Source organism: Elephantulus edwardii, unplaced genomic scaffold, assembly GCF_000299155.1.
Source record: "Elephantulus edwardii isolate Elephantulus edwardi_28Jun2011 unplaced genomic scaffold, EleEdw1.0 scaffold00037, whole genome shotgun sequence".
In the NCBI taxonomy this organism is placed as follows: domain Eukaryota; kingdom Metazoa; phylum Chordata; class Mammalia; order Macroscelidea; family Macroscelididae; genus Elephantulus; species Elephantulus edwardii.
Genome location: NW_006399787.1, coordinates 18198956 through 18220110, shown reverse-complemented (window position 1 = coordinate 18220110; position 21155 = coordinate 18198956). Strand labels below are relative to the sequence as shown.

General features: G+C 44.9%; 1 pseudogene; it reads left to right on the top strand.

Moving 5' to 3' along the window:
- The first annotated feature begins 20395 nt into the window (after positions 1–20395).
- On the top strand, positions 20396–20938 carry LOC102844847 (annotated as a pseudogene).
- Positions 20939–21155: the final 217 nt, after the last annotated feature.

Here is a 21155-nt window from a genome sequence, read left to right as displayed (position 1 = left end):
CATAAGCTTCTCATGAATGTAAAAGGACTACTGCTCAGAAGGGCTGTGTGAGAGTCTTTCCCTCGTTCCAGGGTCTCCACCAGGCTTTCTTTGCCTTTGTCAGCCATCTTTTGTGGGGACTCAGCCGTATTCTGTTTGCTTTTCCTCTTCTTGACCAAAGCATGTGCCACTAGCCATCCTTGAAGACGCCTTTATGAAACACGCTCCTGGAATAAAACCACTTCTCACATCCTCGTGTGCACCAGTGCTGCTTTTTGGACCCCCAGACCAAGTTCTGTGCTGACCTCCCTCATCTTGTAGGGGAAGCTGGGGCCTCCACTCCATGAAAGGGAAGCTGTGTGTCCAACTCCTACCTACCCCTGTGCCTGATACTTTTCTCCTCAATCTGCACACCCTCTGGTCCCTCCAATTGCCCACGAGCCTGGGATCAAAACCCAGCAAGCAGCTCATGTCAGGCAGAGTCTCAGTTGCCTCATCATGTGACCCTGTGTGAAAACAAACTGGTTTCCATAGATTCAACTCCAGTTCCTGGTGGCTGATGCCATGTGTCAGAGCTCTGGGCTCCACAGGCTTCCAGTGGCTGTGACCTTTTGGAGCCAGATTTCCAGATCTTCCTCCCAAGGTACCTCCAGATGGGGACTCAAACTGCCAGTCTTTATGTTAGCTGCTGAGTGTTTAACCATGTGTGCCACGCAGGCAGCAAGGATCCTACGGCAGGATTGGAAATGGCAATCAAGGGACTTCTCTGAATGGCTCTCACCCTCCCATCACCCTTGCCCTCTTTCTGGGAGCCAGTCTGATCTGCTCTAACGGAACCCTTCCTCTTCTTTAGGTGTCCCTATTCCCCTAGCACACATCTTCAGATCCCCTCGTTACACAGAGGCAGTGGTAAAAATTCATGCCTAGTGGCAAGAAGCGGAGCTGCAATCCCAAAGGCATACGGTTCGAGGCCACCAGCTTCTCTGTGGGAGAAAGATGGGCAGTCTCCTTCCATGCGATTAACTGCCTCTGAAAACCCACTGGAGGGTCAGCTATGGGTCAATTCCGACTACAATACACCACCACCACAACAACAACCATCTCTCTTAGTGAAAAAACAATTCCAGAAAGAGTCCTACCAGCCTAGCTTTGTTTGATAGCCTATTGATTCCGTGGAAATCATTGGAAAACCCAGTCATTTCTGTGATCAGAAGCTGAACCTACTCAGGTGAAAATAAACACCATTTCTGTGCATGTATGAACACAGTTGGCAGGCCAGGGCAAGGCTAGGCATCTCTTGATCACAGTTCTTCTGCACCCCCACCTCATTTTGGGATTGACAATCTTGGATTCCCCAGAACCTGTCATTCCAGGTCTGAGAGACTTTGACCAAAGGCCTGAGTGAAGTCATTTCTGAGTATGTAGTATGGCTATCACATCCAGCCTAGTCTAGGTTTAACAGACATGTTAGTACAGAAGGCCTTGACAAGAGTCTGTTCATTCTCCTCTGGCGCATAGCTGCTGCCCACTGCTCGCTTGGTCTCCTTACTGACCAGGCTGGGCCAGTCTTCCTCTTTCAGTCTGTTTCCTCCCCTAGTCTTGAAGTACTTGAAAGCTTGTTTCTCCAGGCCACACTTTTTCTTGCTTTCATCTAAGGCTCTCATCCGAACCCAGAGACTCTAATAGGCCTTACATAGCCAGGCTGGAGAGCTCATTGCTCAGGCCAGCACCCAGAGTGGGGAGGGTTGGGAGGGATGTTTACATCTCAGAGGTTTCCTGCCTTCATTATCACCCAGGCTCTTCTCTCCGGCCTCTTGGTGGGAGTTTCCACGTTTGCCCTTGGGGAAAATAACCCTGGCAGCATCACTGTCCTCCAAGGGATCTGGCATCCCAGAGCACTAGGGATATGACTGTCTCGTGCCAGGGAAGCAGGGAAGGAAATGTGGCTCGAGTTCTTCACAGTCACAATTTAAGTGCTGACACTGTTCTCCATGTGTTTAGTATTTTTATGTCCCCCCACGATGGTTTGAGTTAGTGTTCCTTCCCAAGGAGGCAGGAAAGTCTATATACTTCTTTCACCTTAAAACAGCGTTACTGAGCCTTGGTGGCATAATTATCAGTCTGCTATGTGGAAGGTTTGCTGTTTGAATCCACCTGCTCTTCCTGGGAGGATGAGGAGCAATTTCCTCCCATAATGATTTGTTGTTGTTGTTGTTGTGTGCCGTGAAGTCACTTGTGACTCATAGTGACCAATGTACAATAGCCCTAAACTATGCTCTATCCTGTGCCACCCTCAGTTTTTGACACACTCCCACCACCCCAATCACTGAATCAATCCATTTCATTGAGGGTCTTCCTCTCCTGTGCTGTCCATCCACTCTTCCAAACATGAAGTCTCTAAGGACTGGTCCGTCCTTTCAGCATGCCCAAAGACTGTCAGACAAAGCTTTAGAATCCTTGCCTCCAAGGACAGCGCAATTTCACCCTCTCCAGGACAAACCTGTTTGTTCTCCTGGCAGTCCATGGTATATTCAACACTCTTCTCCAGCACCACAGCTCAAAGTCATCAATACTTTTTCTTTCTTCCCTAGTCACTGTCCAGCTCTCCCATGCATAGCACACAGTTGCAATGACTATGGCCCGGATCAGGCGCACCTTAGTCTCCAGACTGACATCATTGCTCTTCAGTACTCTGGAGAGGTCCTGACAGCTGACTTTCCCAATGCAATTCTCTTTATTTCCTGGTTTCTGGTACTAAAAGTGTTGACTGTGCAGCCAAGCAAACTAAAGCTGATTTACAGCCTCATAAATCTGAGGGAAAATGGCTATGAGACAGAACCAACTCACAACAGTGGGTGATCAAAACCAAAAGGTTGTCCCACTGCTGCTGAGCCACTTTTCCTCCCTGGGGGCAACAGATTCAAACTGCCAGCTATTCAGTTAGCAGCCTAACATGTTACCCACTACACCGCAGGGCTTCTTCTCTTAATGTCTGAGGAGCTGAACTAGGTTGCAGCTCTTGCCTGCTGAACTCAGACATGTGAAGTACGGGCTAACTCAGACATGTGAAGTACGGGCTAACTCAGACTGTGAAGTACGGGGATGCATGGAACGAGTTTGGGCTCTGGAGACCTGAAATGCTGAGGTTCTACCACCTACAGGCTGTGTGACATTGAAGCTGTTTTATCCCTCACTCTTGGTATCCTCGCCTGTAAAACAGGATATACACAGCCCAGCAGTAGTTTCCCGTTGGTGCATATGGTTACGTGTTCAGCTACTACTCAATTGGCCAGTAGTTCAAACCCACCTGAGTTGCCTCAGAAAACAGACCTAGAAACTTGTTTCTGGAAGGCCACATCCTTGAAAACCCTACAGAGCACAAATCCACTGGTGTGCACATGGACACCTATGAGCAGAAACAGACTCAACAGCAACTTTCAACAAGAACATAGCCCTACAAACCTTCTGAAAGGCCTGATAATAGGTAACAATCGCAGGGCATCTGGCCTTACTAAATGCTTGGTACATGTACGTTTTAATATTATTTATGCAGTTTCTTAGTACTTCCTATGTCAGGTACTTTGCTAAGGATAATGATACAAATGTAAATTTTAAAAAAGGCTGCCCTCAGGGACGAGGCATGAACACATAGGGGATTAAATGTGTGATAAAAGTTACTGGGTAGGCAGACATTATGGGCCCCTCCTTGTTGATTGGGTCTCTCATTGTACCCTGGGATCATGTGTGTGTCCCTCTGGGTAACTGGAAATTACATGGGCATGCCCACCTTGGGCTAGTAAGGTCTGCTGAAGTCAAATGGCCACACTAGACAGACTGATGGCTCAGCGGGGAGCTTGTAGGCTGGCCTGGGGTGTTATCACTGGGCATGCAGCATCATGGTGGTGGGGACTAGTCTGGATACACAAAAGAATTCTAGAAGGAAATCGTGGGGGACATTTAAACCCAAACTGCTTCCAGCTACTTGAGTAAGTGAACATGTTTCCAGAGCTCTATTTTCTTCATTTGGAGAGAGCAAATCAGACTAGGTAGATGGCCTGAAAAATGTGGACGTGGAGAGAAAAAATATGAAGGATTAGGTGGCTTTTCTCAAATTGTTGTTAGGTTTCCTCAGATTGAGTACAATTTGCAGTGACCCAAGGTACAACAGATTTCCTCTCTGTTCAATCCCGTGCCATCCTCACAATCTCTGATATACTCAAGCCCGTGGCTGCAGTAACTGTGTCACTCCATCTGGTTGAGGATCTTTTCTTTAGCCAGCCCTCCCTCCACCTTTCCAAGAATGATGTCCCTCTCCAAGGAATATCCTCTCCTAGCAACATACCCAAAGTATATGCGACAAAGCTTTGTTACTTCTTCCAGAGAAGACCTCTGGCTACACCTTCTCCAAGACGTTATCTGTTGTTTCTTTTGGAAGTCCATGGATATTCAGTAGTCATCTTCAACACCACAGCTCAAATGCATCAATTCTTCTGTCATCCTTATTCACTGTCCAGCTCTCTGAGTGCTTAACCATGTGTGCCACCCAGGCAACAAGGATCCTACTGCAGGACTGGAAATGACAATCAAGGGGCTTCTCTGAATGGCTCTAACCCTCCCACCACCTTCGCCCTCTTTCTGGGAGCCAGCCTGATCCACTCTAAGCTGACCGTTCCTCACCTTTAAGTGCTCCCAACCCCCACTCCACGCATACATCTTCAGATCCCCTCGTTACACAGATGCATAGCGAGTGACTGAAAAGACCATGACCTGAATCATGTGCAACTTAATCCTCACAATGACATTGTTGCTCCTCAATAATTGGGAGAGGTCCCTGACAGCAGACTTTCCCAGTGCATTATGCTAGTACCAAGGGTGTTGATGTGGATCCAAGTAAGGTAAAGTCATTGAGAATTTCCATTTTTTCCCCCATCTATCCTGATGTTTTCTGACATTCAGGCTTCATCCATTCCATGCTCCAATTATTAAAGGATGTAGGCCATTATTTTCCTAATTTGAACTGACTTACAGTCCAGTCTCTTCCTCTATTACTATAACTATCCACATGCTTCTACTGCTTATAGGGTTTTAAGAGGCCTGTTATTTAAGAAGTGGCTGGCGACTCCTGCTTTCTAGTATGTCTTAATCTGGAAACTCTATTAAAACCTGTCCAACACAGATAACCCTTGTGGCATTTGACACACCGGTGGCACAGCTTTCACAGCAACCCACAAGTTATCTCAGTGCAGTTAGCTGACAGGCAAATGCTGTACCAATTAGAACCATGTATTCCTCAAACACAACAAACTGACAATTTAGTTTGTAAATCAGGTTTCACACCAGGCCCTATAGCCTGCAGCTCTCTGGCCCAACTAACTATTAATTACAGAGTGTCATTGTCATTCTTTTTTTATTATTTATTATTATTATTATTATTTTGTGTGTGTGTGTGTGTGTGTGTATACCATTAAATCAGATCTGACTGGTACAGGAGAAGATTGTCCCTCCTTCTTCAACAGAGCATCTGGTGGATTCGAACTGTGCTCCTCTAGGATTGCGGTGCAGCTTCTTGTCACTAGGCCACCAGAGCTCACCTGTCATTGTCATTCTACTACAATTTTCAGAGGCTCTAGCTCTTTCTGTCACTTTAAATCACCTGAAAACCAAGCCTTGTTTATATTTTTCCAAGCCTGCCTTTTTTTAAAATTTTTATTTATTTTTATTATTTGTGTGTGTGCGTGTATCGTCAAATCAGATTTGACTGGTTCAGGAGGAGATGGTTCCTCCTTCTCCAGCAAAGCATCTGGTGGATTTGAACCGCACACCTCTGGGACCAAGCCTGCCTTTTAATAATTTCTTTCAATAAGTGGATCTCAAGGTGTGGTTCACATAACCTGCTCAGAATCTCTTGAGTGATCTATGATCATGCTTGTTCAGGGACTTCAAGGAAGACCTGCTCACTGGGATAATCTGTGCATGTAATAAGTACCCCAGACGATATGTATATATTTGCATTAAAGACTGGAAAACCCTTTGAACTAAGAGGGAAAACTGAGGCCTTGGAGGTGAAGCCACTCCAGCAGGGGAATCAGGAGATCGGGCTTCAGAGAATACACAGTCCCTTCCACACACTTTTTCTGTGAAAAAGAATCCAAGGAAAAAAAGGCTTGCCTGTGCTCCTCACCACACTTCTACTGGAACCACATGAATGAGTCAGTAGTTAAGCGCTGAGTTATTAGCTGAAAAGTCAGCAGTTCGATCCTACCTTTAGACACATTGGAGGGCCTGGAAAACTTGTTGAAGCAATTCCATTCTAAACACATGAGGTTGTTCTAAGTTAAAAACAAATGGAAGACAGGAAGAATAGGGTCGAAGGTTTCTGTAAGTGTGCTGGTGATACTGAGAGCTTGTTGCAGGAAGGAGAGGCCCAGATGGGAGGGGGAAAATCACCCCAAAACCAGTTGTATTAGAGGAAGAGACTTTTCTTGCTGGTGGAGCCGTGGTGAACTTATGTCCTCATAAACTGAGCTCCCCATCAGCCTTTGTCTTTACTTTTAATAGGATTACATAAGGCTGAAAGGGGGGCGTTCACTGTGCCACTTTCCCATCGGGGTCTCTTATTGAGCAGAATTTTACAAAGGTGGGAAATGTTAGTTTCTCTGTGTAACCAGAGCTATAACCAGGAAATTGACGTTTCTCGAAGACTATCAGGGCTCCAGGCCTTATTTGCACCGCACAACTCCCTTGGGCTAATGCAAGTTGAGTGTTTGCAGCATATCCAAAATCTTGGTACGACTACCACATGCATTGTCCCATTCCACCACCAGTGTCCACTGTATGGAGAAGAGAATTGAAAGAAATAGCCATGAACAGTTAGTCCCATGTTGTCAGGTGCCATTGTGTCGAGTATGACTCATTGTGACCCTAGGAACAACAGCTCTGAACCTTGCCTCTATTCTAAGCCAGCTTCACCATCTCTGACACTCCTGACCTCATTGCCACAGTCACTGTGTCAATTTCCTTCATCCAGGGTCTTCCTCTCTTGTGCTGATCTTCCCAAGCGTGGCATCTCTTTCCAAAGACTGGTCCCCTCTGACAATAGGCCCAAAGTTTGTGAGACAGAGTTTCAAAATCCTTGCCTCCAAAGAGCAATCTTTCTAGGCAGACCTCTATGTTCCCCGAGTCAATCATTTTCTAAGTGTTATCTCATACCACCATTAGCGTCATCTGGGGACGTATTAGGCACCCCAGAATTACTAAAGGATCTGTGTTTAACACTCCACAGCCCGCACTCCTCTCAATTCCCAAAGGATTCTGGCACACACTCAAACTTGAGGGCCCTGGTGTGGAACTCCAAACTGCTACTTGTTTTCTTTTTTTCTATGATTTGCAAGGAGGAGGAAGCAAGAGCAAGCAGATCATGCTTCCTTGACCAGGGTCAGGGGCCAGCACTTGTGCAGAGGGTCAGACAATTTGAGACAGCTGACTTTGCCTCTTGTAGCCGGCTGCCTCCCACAGAGCTAGCCACTGTGGATCTCTGGGGAGGAGGCCGGGTGGGCATGGGGCAGAGCCAGACACTGCCATCGAGCCAGATGCCACATGCCAACCTGGCTTTGTGTGTGATTTATGAGTTTCTTCCCCAACTCCAGCCACATATGGCCAACTTCATTAATAGAAGAGCTTCCAGCCCAGGAGATGCATTAATCAAGGAATCCCTGGTGCACCTCCCAGCCTGAAGGACAGTGCATTTTGCCACGTGTGACCTGCAAAGCCCTTGCATGGATCATCTGTCTGATGCACACCACAGCCAATGCTATTACTTATAGACCAAACACTGAGCTAAGGACTTGGCACATTTTAACTCCTTTATTTCTTACAATTCTATCAGGAAGCTATTTTCCATAACACTCCCATTTATAAATGAGAATAAATGGAGAAAGTAAGACTTGCCTGGGATTTTTTTTTTTGAGATTTTAACGAAAGTTTATCGAGAACTTGGCCTTTCTTTATTCATTATTGCACATTTTCCTCCCTGATGCCCCCCACTCCCACCCCACAGTTCACTTTTTTTCTTTGGAAAAAAAAATTCTTTCATTGTTACATAGACACATCCCCACTACCAGTCCACTTCACTATGCAGCTTTCATTCTGGACTCTTGTCATGCCGATAATACCTAATCATATATTCCTTTTATACAATTCTCTCCCTCATCTGTTTCAATGCCATGCACATTATTTATCCCCTCTTTTCTTAGTTTCTCCCAACCTGCATATCAGTCCTGTTTTATAACAGTGGCATTATGCAGTATTTGTCTTTTTGTGACTGAGGTATTTCACTCATCATAATGTCCTCCAGGGTCGCCCATTATGTATAATATTTCATGAGCTCTTTGTTTTTTAGTGCTGCATAATATTCCATTGTGTGACTATACCACAGTTTCTCTAGCCATTAATTTGTTGATGGGCATTTGGGTTGTTTCCAACTCTTTGCTATTGTGAAAAAAGCAGCAATAAACATGGGTGCATATATCTGCTTGGGCAACAGTTCTGGTTTATTTAGGGGACTTGCCTGAGATTTCACAGCTAGTAGGAGCTAGAGCCTTGGTGGCACAAATGATTAATATCCTTATTACTGATGGAGAGGTTGGAGGTTCAAGTACACAAAGAGGCACCTCAGAATAAAGGCCTGGCTATCTAATTCCAGCAAACCAACCTCTTAAAATCCTGTGGGTCATAGTTGGTAAGAGTTATGAGGTCACCTGGCATAAGTCAGAGTTGACGTCATGACAAGGAGATAATCAGGATTTGAAATAAAGCAATCTGATTTGGGTTCCTTGCTTTTTAGTGCTTGGTGGCCTTTCCCATTTTAGTTCTAATCCTCAGACCAGTCGTGCATATTTCAATTGTTATGCCCATGGTGCAGTTAAGGAAGCTGAATTCTCATTTGAAGCTCTCTGTGTCACTCTACAACCATGGCATGTCCTCTATATCCCTCATCTTTTCATGGTCACTTCTCCAAAGTCTGCAAGATAGATTGGGTCAAGATAGGTTCCAGAGCACACACTCTACTCCTAGCTCTTCTTTCTTGGTGACTGTCAGGGCCTTCTTTCCCTGCTCACGTCTCTCTCCTTCTATCTCTTGTAAGATAAAACAGGTCACCCTCAAGGGACACCCACCTTACATTGGGTCAGAGCCATGGCCCAAGAAAGGGTGCCGCATCTCATCTTAATCTTCTTACAAATGAATAGCTGATAGCATCATAGGGGATTACACTATTATCTAACTTCCAGATTACATTCTACAGTGGTCAAAGCACTGGGAATCATGGCCCAGCCAAGTTTCATATGTATTTTGGGGACAGAACTCTATCTATGACATGGGCTCATTGCACCTGCGTTCCTGCACACTCATTAAGTAGCTGGGCCTGTTTCAGATTTAGTATAACCAAATGTGTTCATTCCAATTATTCCCTGGCAGCCTTACCTTGTGACAGAGGAGGGAGTATGGAGAGTTCCAACCCTGTAGCCAGAGGGAACGGTGCCAGCTCGGACTCATCCTTTCGTGACACATGGTAACCTTCGGCAAGTTACTTGGGCTTCCTGAGCCTCCATGTCCTCAACTGAAAAGTGGAGGCCGCTTGAGAGGAGGTCAAATGGGGTCGTGTCGATGGTTAGGTTTTGTAAGCTAGGAGGTCGGGGAACCATCTGGGCCCTGGATGACTTGGGCTCTGGGGCAGGCCAGAGTGGCTCAACACCAAAGTTTTATATTTTCCATCTGGTCAGGGCTTTCTCCAGCTACAGAGACACAGCCTAACAGCCTAGATATAGTGGCCTGAGAGGGCTGAGAAGCCAAAAGGAAAAGAATGTGTGGATGATCCAAGTATCTACTTGGCTGCTGAGATGGAGATAGTGGAACTATGAAACATTTTTTATGGTACTTGCTTTACTTTTTGAGGGGGGGAAGAAATCTAATAAGGGACTTGATGTTCCAACAAGGCTTTGCAAGCCTTCAGAACATTGGGGAAGAGCAGGGCCAAGGTCTATCTAGGGTCTTAAGGGCACAGACCTGGGCTCAACTGAATCCTTGCCCAAAATGGACAAAGCTCACTGCCGGCCCCATGGCCAAGGGTGTGTCTGTGGAGGTTACTCAGGGCACAACTCTGCTACTCACAAAAGGCTCCAGGGAGGCTGACAAAGCCATGGTTGTTTTGAGGGACGCACAGATATTCATTGAGAGCTCTGGTGGCTTTGTGGCAAAAGGAGTAATGCTTCTACTCCAAAGGAATGAGGTTCTAATCCACCAGCTGCCCCATAGGAGAAAGATAGGCAGTCACTTTCTAGTGATTTACTGTCTCTCAAGATCAGCTACCAGTCTGTTTTGACTCAATGGTACTCAATAACTACACAGAGAAAGCTGTGATTGACCATCTCCTTCTTACCCCAAAATTCACTCTGTCCAGCAGAGCAGGGAAGCCAGACTAGATGTAAAGACTGACTGTTTCTTTTACTAGCAGTGCAACCTACAAGCGACTTTATTTTAAGTCTCCTTCCTGGTAAATGAACAATGCTTACTTAATTGAGGTGTTGTGAGGTTAGAATGCCGTGACACCTATGAATGTACTGGAGAGAAGGGGGAGTGATGTCCGGAGGAGAGTCCAAGCTCCTTGGGGGAAATCACTATCTGGTGCACAGTGGAATCAGGAGAATTTGGCACAGAGGAGGTAGTCAATAATTATTTGTTGATGAATCAATTAATGAATGAGTATTGCTCTGTGAGAAGCAAGAGGCCTCTCTGAGAAGACCTTGACTCCAACTCCAGCCCAGGTCCAAGTTCCCTAGGTCTTCCAAGGTGCTTGTGTTCAGAGCAGGTGCATTTGGGGAGTATTAGTTTTGCAGATAGCATGGTTCTAGCAGGAATGGACATGAGCTGGGCACATGCATGCAGTTCATGGGCAAAATACCACTGACCTCCCTGAGATTCCCCACCCCCATACCACACTACCAAGAGATCCTCACAGAGGTCCTCTGAGTGCCCCAAAACATCAGCCAGCACTCACTCAATTCCAAGTCCTGGTGACTTCAGATGTGTCAGAGTAAAACTGTTTCATGTGGCCGATTTGTTTAGAACCAAGATACCAGACCTTTATACCCAAAGATGGACTTGAACCACCAACTTTTTTGTTAGTAGTTAAGTGCTAACTGCCCTAAACTTTCCCTATTTACCTTGATTCAGAGTGGTACTAGAATTTCCTGTACTTCTTGGTACTTCCACTAGATTGTAAACTGCGTTAAGGTCAGCACTTACTGTCCACAAGTGTGCAGGACACGATGGGAGTGAAAGAAATGTTTCTGGAATGAATGAATGAATGAATGAATGAATGAAGATAAGGGAAGGCCATGAAACTGCTGTTGTCCCTCAGTTTTGAGTTTTTGGTCTTAGAACATGTCAGTTTGTTCTTCAGTTTTTGCCTCCAGTTTGACTGTTGCATTGAGATTTTATTCAGTCAGATGTAGTTTGGGTGAAAATTCCTTCTCGTCACATAGGTGTCTCAGAGTTTGCAAGGTTATGCCAAATCAGTGTCTGATCAAACAGACAATGGCTGGCAGAATCAGGATACTATAGCAGAGACGATATAGCAATACAGTTAGGGACATACCTATCTATCTTGCTAGAAAACTGTCTTACATCGTAATGAATTTGTTAGAAGGCTAAGATCATATAAACACTGCAGTTTTGGGATCACTGAAGGTTTTCATTTTTGTTTTCTGGCACCAGAGAGAGCCCCAAGAAGGCTTCTCTGTGGTCAGAACAATGGGCTGTGTGAAGCCTTTGCCTAGGGGCTGTGTCTCTGTGCTCAGAAGATGGGAGCCTTTAGTTTATTTGCATACAAATTGCAAATGTCTAAAAAGTCTTCACCCAAGCGATTCTTAAGTAAAATGTTATTGCTTCCCTGAAGGCTACAGTTCCTGGGTTTTTCTCTTCAATATTCTCCCTTAGCAGACACTTACACTGACCCAGATTTTCCATCCCTGGAGTATGCAGTAGGTGGGAGGAACCAAGGAGGGGGAGCACATAGAAGTGGGAAGCATGGATGATGGAACCGGCTTTAGAAGGTCAGAACCTGACCTAAGTGTTTTAACTACTTGCTTATTTAATTCTCAGACCAAATCTGTAGAATAGACACTATCATTATCTCCATCTGTCATGAGAAGATTAGGCTAAGAGATGTTATGTGAGTTCCTCAAGGTCACATTGACAAGTCCTGGACTCTGACAAAATCTAATTCCCAGCTGTTAATGTTATGCAATTTTGCAACTAACTTACTATACCTCCTCCCTTTTTTTTAAAAAATTTTATTAGTTTTAATGAACATTTACAGAGATTTTGGGTTCTCATTCATTCATTGTTGCAGTTTTCTCTACCCTCCTCCCCAGTTCGTTCTTCTTCCCTCTCCTCCGTTTTTCTGTGGTCAAAACTACTCCTGTCAATTAGATGCCTACTCATAGTAGCCCTGCAGACCATAGTACCATTTCCCCAGGTTTCAAAGTTGTAAATCTTTACAGAAGTTGTTGTAAGGTACCATCAAGTCAGAACCGACTCAGAGCTGACCCTCCTGAGGTTTTCAAAAGCTGTATCGTACAAGAGGAGTGCCCATCTTTCCACCAGGAAACAACTGGTGGAGTGAATTCAAACTGTATACCTTTGGATGGTAGCAACTCCTTATTATTAAGCCTCCAGAACTCCTTTATTAGAGAAGTTGTTATTGTTGTTGTTAGGTGCCATTGAGTCAAGTATGACTCATAGAGACCCTATGAACAACAGATTTGAACCATGTCCTGAGCCATTCACATCATTTCTAACATACTTGAGACCATTGTTGCAGTCACTGTCAATCTAATCTGGTTGCAAATATTCCTCTTTATCAATCCTTCACCTTTCCAAACTATCCAAACTTCCTATTATATCCCTTTCCAAGGAATAGCCTCTCCGAATAACATGCCCAAAACATGAGAGACAAAGCTTTGTCATCTTTGTCTCCAAGGAGTGCTCTGGCTGCATTATCTGTAAGACATATCTGTTTGTTCTTTTGGTAGTCCACAGAATATTCAGTACTTCTCCAACACCACAACACAAAGGCATCAATTCTTCTTCTGTTATCCTTTTTCACGGACCCGTTCTCAGATGCATAGCAAGTGATTGAAAAACCATGGCCTAAATTAGGCACACCTTAGTCCTTAAACTGACATCATTGCTCCTCAGTAAATGGTACAGGTCCCTGACAGCAGCCTTTCCCAAGGTAATACATCTCCTGATCTCCTAATTGCTGATACCAAGGGTGTTGTTGTGGATTCAAGTAAAATAAATAATTGATAACTTCAATCTTTTCTCCATCAGTAATGATGTTGCTGATCAGCCCAGTGATGAGGATTTTTTTTATGTTGAAATACAATCCATATTTATCTTTGATCTTCTGCAGCCAGCACTTCAAGCTCTCACTTTCAGCAAGCAAGGTCATGTCACCTGTATAATGCAGGTTGTTGATGAGTATTCCTCTGATGCTGATACTGTGTTCTTCTTCATAGAGTCCAGCTTCTCGAATTATTTGCTCAGCATGCAAACTGAATAGGTTGAATTCAATATTGTTATACAGAAGTAGACTGCCACATCTTTTTTCCTGGCTTTCTGAACGAAACTTTCAGTTAGTAGTCAAGTGCATAAGCACTGTGCTACCAGGGCTCCTTTTCTTTTAAGTGGGGTAAATGCATAGATAATAAACTTCTACTAATCCAATAATTGTCATATGTACAATTCATTGATACTGATTATGTTCATCATGTTGTGCAAACATCATCAATCACTATTCTTTCCTAAATTATTTCACTACCAGAGAACTCCATAGTCCCTCATAAATCACCCACTGCTGCTGTTATGTGCTATACCAGCACTCATAGTAACCCTACAAACAGTAGTTCTGAACCCTGCTCTATCCCGAGCCAACCTCACAATCTCTGATACACCTGCTTCCATTGCCTCAGTCATTGTGTTGATTCATCTCATCTATGGTCTTCCTCTCCTGTGCTGACCCTCAACTTTTCCAAGAATGGTCTCTCCTGGCAACATGCCCAAAGTAAGGAAGACAGAGCTTCAAAATCCTTGCATCCTTGCAGCTTGGTCTCACCCTCTCCTCTGTTTATTTTCTCGGCAATCCATGGTATGTTCAATACCCTTATCTAGCACCCAACTCAAAGGTATTGGTTCTTCTGTCATCTTTTGTCACTATCCAGCAAGTTTGAATTGAGTAGCAAGCAATTGAGAGGGCCATGGCCTGGATCAGGTGCACCTTAGTCTCTAAACTGACACCATTGCTCTTTAACATTCTGGAGAAGTCTCTTACAATGGACTTTCCTAAAGCAACTCATCTTGTGATTTCCTGACTGCTGATGCCAAGGGTGTTGATTGTGTATCTGATCAAGATGAAATTGTTAACAACCACAATCTTTTATCTATCTATCATGATGTTGCCAATTGTCCTGGTAGTGAGAATTTTTGCTTTCTTGATATTAAGTTTCAATTCATATTGAAGATTGACCTTCTGCAGCAAGTGTTTCAAGTGCTCCTCAGGTTCAGCAAGCAAGGTTGTGTCATTGCATAATGCAGGTTGTTGATGAGTCTTCCTCCAATCTTGATGCCACATTCCTCTTCATAAAGTCCTGCCTCCTGAATAATCCACATATAGATTGAAAATGCGAGGGAAAAGGTTATATCCCTGATGCATTCTTTTCTTAATTTTGAATCATGCAGCGTTCCCTTGCTTTGTTCGTACGACAGTTTCCTGGTCTAGGTAGGTTTCACATGACCACAATCAAGTGTTCGGCGATTCCTCCTTTTCTCCAGGTTAGTCACAGTTTGTTGTGATCCATATCAGGCAGTCCTATTAAAATTACTAACAACAGTGTACAGAGCATGCAAACGTGTGCAGAGATTTATTCAAATCTGAATGTGTTGGGAAGGTTTCTGGAATTATAATAAGGGCACAACCAGCTACATAATTTGTGGGACTTAGTGGAAAATGACAGTACGAGGTATGAAATCCACACATTATTTAACGTCTCAAAGCTGTGACAGTAAAGCGTTTCACCACAGGTAGGGCCCTTCATGCACAGGGCCACACACGTTTGTATACCCTCGAAGCTGGGCCTGATGTTCTGGTCTAGTTGTCTTGGGACTTGGTACATCATTTACTCGCTCACTCATTACTGACTCACAGCTGGCCCTCTAGCAGGTTTCCAAGGCTGTAAATCGCCAGGGAGACCGTCTTTCTCCCAAGGAGCCGCTGGTGGATTTGAGCCACTGGAGGCACGGGTCTTGGGTTAACAGTGCAACTTCCTAGGGACTGACTATTCGACTAGAGCTCCCTATGTGGCATGTAGGAGACATAAAACAAAATTGGCTGTTCATTGAATGAGTTAATATGATGTGCCAGAGACAATAAAGTTGGCTGGGAATAGAGCAGGGTTCAGAGCTGTTGTACACAGGGTGGCTATGAGTTGCAAGCGATTTGAAGGTACATAACAACAACAATTTCATATTAACAGGGAGCTCTGGTGGCCTAGTGGTTAAGCAGCTGCACTGCAATCCCAAAGGCACGTGGTTTGAATCTACTGGGAGCTCCACTGGAGAAAGGTGGGCACTCACCTCCCGTGTAATTAACTGTCTTTGAAAACCTGCTCTCTACAGGGTCAATTTGAGTTGGTTCAGACTTGACACAACAATATGTTGTTGTTATTGTTGTTATGCACCATCGAGTCACCTGCAACCCACAGCGACCCTATGTACAGCAGCTCTGAACCCTTCCCTGTCCTGAGCCAGTCTCACTAATTCTGACACACCAACCCTCATTGTCCCAGTCACTGTATCAGTCCTTCTCAACTGGGGTCTCCCTCTCCTGTGCTGTCCCCTTCACCCTTCTGAGCATGATGTCCTTCTCCAAGGACCAGTCTCTTCTGGCCACATGACCAAAGTATGTGAGATGGAGCTTCAAAATCTTAGCCTCCAAGGCTAACAAAAACATTCTAACAATAAAAAAAAGAACCCCCCCCAAACCCCAAACAAAAACCACATACTAACATCTGTTCTAAGTACAAGGAATATAGCAGTAAACAATACATATAAAGTCCCTGAGCCCCAAAGACATATTCATTATAAGATACTAATAGGTGTAATGGAGAGAATAAATGAGGTGTTAAGATTGAGCCACTAGGAAGGTTCTAGAGGGGTAAAGGAGTACCTGAAATGAGAAGTTGGCATTTGATCCAAGCCCTGAATGATGAGGAACCAATCAAAAGACAAGCTAGGGAAGAATATTAAGAGGAGAGTAGTGGGTGCAAAGCCCTTACAGTGGTACGGCTGGCAGGAATGACTAACGGCACATGTAAAGTGGGTGCACCCGGACCCCGGCCTGAGTGTGCACATGGAAACTTGCATTCTCAGCTGTGTCCCCCTCCTCATGAGGGTCCCCTGCCCACCTGCCCAGCCTCATTCTGTGCTTCCTCATTCTCCTGCCCTTTGTGAATTCTCCAGACATGTCAACTTCTCTCTCACTGGAGGCTTTACATAGCAAACTCACTGCCTGCAACACATTGCCCCACTCTCTGCGGCTGGCTCATACTCATCCTTCAGGGCTCAGCTTAAATATCCAGCCCTTCCTGTTATTAGCTGTGATGAGTTGACGTCAACTCATGGAGACCCTCTGAACAACAGGCCTGAAGCTTGCTCTGCTCTGTGCCGTCCTCACCATCTCTGGTATCCTCAAGAGCATTGGTACAGTCACGGTGTCAGTTCATCTTGCTGAAGGTCTTCCGTTTCTTCTCTGACCCTCTACCTTTCCCAGAATGATGGTTTTTCCCCCAGGACTGGTCTCTTAAGAGGTGTCTTTTTTCCTCATCTGACCTAAACTAAGTAAAAAATATTACCCTCTCATAAAACTGAAGACTTCCCTTGTAACACTAAATAACTTAAGCTCCATGAAGGGATTATATCTATTTGATTTGCTAATGAACTCATCATAGCAGATACACATCAGGTGCTCGATAGATATTAAAAGGGTAAAAATGAAAAGAGAATAAAATATTACAAAATAAATTTCTTTTAAAAATGAAAAAAAGGGAATAACCCCCATCCTTTATGACAGAGCCCTTATTAAGGGGCAGGTATAGGTAAGGGTAACACCTCGATACTATAAATCAATTAGTGAGCTAATTGGTAAGAAATACAAAATAGATAATCTCTCATTCATTGCCATCAAGTCAGAACTAACCCTCTGGTGGTTTTTTGGGAGGCTGTAAATCACATGGGAGAGAAGATTGTCTATCTTTCTCCCTCAAAGCCACTGTCCAATTCAACCGTCTTTGGCATAGATGTGCCTGCCACCTTTGAGTAGACAGGGTAACTATGGACTATGCCATCAGAGAGAGCTTCCTTAGGCAGGGCGAAGAGGTGTCAGGGGGTGTCAGAAGCCAGGTCTGGAGAAGAGGATGCCCATCAAGGCAACTTGTGTGATTTTTCCAGCCACAGGGTCTCACAGCTGTAGGCTCCATGTTGTGGATTTGAACCACATCTCCTTAAGCACTGGCTCACCTAAATATATACAGCTCTCTCTTGGAGAAGGTGAAAGCAACTTTCTCCTTGGAGGCTAGAATTTTGAAGCTCTGTCTCACATACTTTGGGCACATGGCCAGGAGGAATCAATCCTTGGAGAAGGACATCATGCTTGTAAGGGTGGAGGGACAGCACAGGAGAGAAATACGCCAAATGAGATGGATTGATACAGTGACTGGGGCAATGGGGGTTGTTGTTTCAGAATTAGTAAGACTGGCTCAGGACAGGGTAGGGTTCAGAGCTGCTGTACCTACGGGTCACTATGGGTCACAGGAGACTTGATGGCACATAACAACATATATATATATATTTGTCGTTAGGTGCTATTGAGTCGAGTAAGACTCACAGCGACCTAATGAACAACAGCTCTGAACCCTGTCCTATCCTTCATCATCCTCATCATCTCTGACACACGTGAGCCACTGTTTTAGTCACTATGTCAACCCATCTTGTTGGGACCTATTCTTTGGAAGGCCCTGGAGATTCTAATATGAAAAACTAAGTATCTCCCTCAAGGAAAACAAGTTGAAAGATGTCGCAGAAGAAAAAAAAAGAAAGAAAGAGGTGAGCACTCACGTCAGCAGTTCCAGCAGCGTTCTCTGGAATTTGTTGCCTCAGCTAATTCAGAAGGAGTTTGTGTCCTTCCTAACAACTGACAGGTTCAGGAGCCAGGCTGGAGGCAGAGTGACCACTAGCAACCACTTCAGCAGTTTACAAAAGAAATGATGAGGGCCTGATGTGCACCCAGATCGAGGAACATCTCTGAAGGGAGGGATCAGGTAGGGCTGTGTTTTTTAAAAAAGAAAAAGAAAATTTTTTTATTTTATTTTGGTTTACTTAACAAAGTGTGTATACACTCTTTTTCACACCAGATATTTTAGGACTGTCTTATTTCATTGTATCCTCAGAGGTTAACACGTGTCTGGTGTATTATAATTGCTGTGACTCATGGCTGACCCTACAGCAAGTTTTCAAGGCTATTAATAGCATGAGAGGAGATCGCTCATCTTTCTCAGCAGGTGGATTCGAACCACATGATTTTGGGTTGACAACATAACTGCTTATCCAGTGGGCCACCAGACTCCCTCGTGCATTCTAAGTGTTCAATAACTATTTGTGGCAATGAATGATTAAATAAATGAATGACGGCAGAAAGACCAAAGCAAAACCAGTAACTGATGACTAATACGGAAAATGAAAAAGGGAGAAATAAAATCTTACAGCTTTCAGGCTTGCATAGGATGACAGCTTTATTCAAGACAGGAAGCACTGCTTGGGATGGGGCTGGCAGGGAGGAAGACGAGTTCCATTTTGAACTACTGGCCTATGTTTTCAAGATTAACTGGCTGGTCTTAGAGAAAGGAGAAGTTGGCCTGTTAACATGAGGAACGCCCAGGCGGCTGATCCTTGGCTCTGTGTATTATAACCAATTGAGTGACGCCAACCACCCACACTCAGAGCCTATTTACTCACTAGAGAAAGATCTAATTTTGCAAATGGGCAATGATTACAACCATCCCGGGAATGGTGGTCCTTGATTAGGAGTGACTAAAGTTAGCAAGACAGAATCAGCTGTCAGGTGTCAGCTTAAGGAGTCCTGGCTCCCGGCACAGGCATTCTCCAGAGTCCCGTCCCTCCTCACATGACAGTTTACTTCCTGACTGGGCTGGGGAAGGAGGTGGCTTGAGAGGCTTAAAATTGGATATTCAGAAAACACATTTGCCTTTTCTCCTTGGGGGCTGCCCACACTGATGCTGGGCATGATTAGCAGCTTTTGAAAAAGTAGCGTCGTAAAGCTGTCAAAGGTGGGGAGTGCCCTCTTCTATGTTGACATTCTGTGTCCAGTCAGAAACCAATCTGGGTTAAGCAAAAGTTGTTAAATTTCACCGGAATTTAGTTTGAAGCGTTGATGGTGTTTACCTCCCCAGGCGAAGCTCATTAGCATGTGTCAGAAACGCAGCTTCAGTGGCTCCAAACAGACCTCGCAGACTGCCAGCTTCATCCAGCCCCACAGGCTCTGTTCCTTGCTGGTTCCTCCTCCTGCCCCAGCAGCCAAACAGCACAGAGCAGGAGCTGCTTTTATGACCTAAATATGTCCTGCTTTGAGAACGGAGCGTTGGCGCTTCAGAGCAGAGGCTGAAGGAAGGAAGTGGGCATGGACCCCAGCTGGAGCCGTGAACACGAAGATGCTGGAGACGGTAAAGCATTCTCAAGCTGTAAGGGCTGTACCCACCACCAGTCTCAGAAATGTTCATGCTGGCTCTGGAGTGTTAGCTCTACAGGAGTCAAGACAGGATTGTGACTGTTATCAGATCCTCAGGCCCCTCCCCACCCTTTTTCATTATGGAAAATGGCAAGCATAACAGAGCAGCAAGGGGATGAACAGCCACACCCCCGCCCCCGCCCCCAATTTCAACTGTAATCAACTCCTGGCAAATCTTGTTTCACCCACAACCTCCTACTGGGTTATTCTGAAGTAAATTCCAAATGCTCTGTCATTAAATCTGTGAGATTAAAAAAAACAAAACTCAACAATCACAGTATTATGACTGAACCTTAAAAAAAAAAAACAAACCCCAAAACAACAACAACAAAACTACCCAAAAAAACCACCTTCATAATCAATAACTGCCTTAATTCTGATAGAATTACTGGGAAACCAAGGTCTTGGAACAACTTTCTACTTTATCATGGATCTCTTAACACGAACATGTTAAGTGGAGAGCAGTTAAAAAGGCCAAAGCAGCTATTTGTGTAGCCCATGGCGGGGTTAAGCGTGCGAGAGGAGTTGGACTCACTGCTATTGCAGCTGCTCCGGGACTTTGAAGAACTAGAGGCGAAGCGGGCAGCTTTGAACGCCCGAGTAGAGGAGGGTTGGTTCTCGCTCTCCAAGGCTCGTTACGCCATGGGTGCCAAGTCTGTGGGTCCTCTGCAGTATGCCTCCCACATGGAGCCCCGCTGTTGTGCCCACACTAGCGAGGCTCAGGACGGACTCCAGAGGCTGTGGATGGTGAAGACGGCCGGTCGGAGACCAGAAGACGTGGGCCCACAAGAGCCAGCTCTGCGAAGACGAAAGGGCCTTTCTAAGACTCCACAGCCAGAGCGCTCAGCAGGTGCTCAGGATCCCCTGAACTGGTTTGGAATTCTGGTTCCTCAGAGTCTGCGACAGGCACAAACCAGCTTCCAGGAGGACCTGCAGCTCTCTGCAGACATGGCCAGCCTCCAGATCCGCATCAGCTGGAATCAAAGACAGTTCCAGGAACTCCAAGAGAAACTCAAACAACTTGAACCTGGTCCTGCCTGATTTTCATCCAGATTTAACCACGTGCACAGCTATTCTCAGACATGGTTACCTTACATCAGGCCTTTTTCCTTTATAGATTCCACTTAAGCTCCAAATATTCCCTGATCTTTGATGTTTTCAACTTTTTTAAATGTGAAAGTTAAAAGCACTGCTTTAAAACCACTTCTTGTCCCATATCTCATATGATATACTCAGTAGGGCAAGTGCAGGGCTCTTC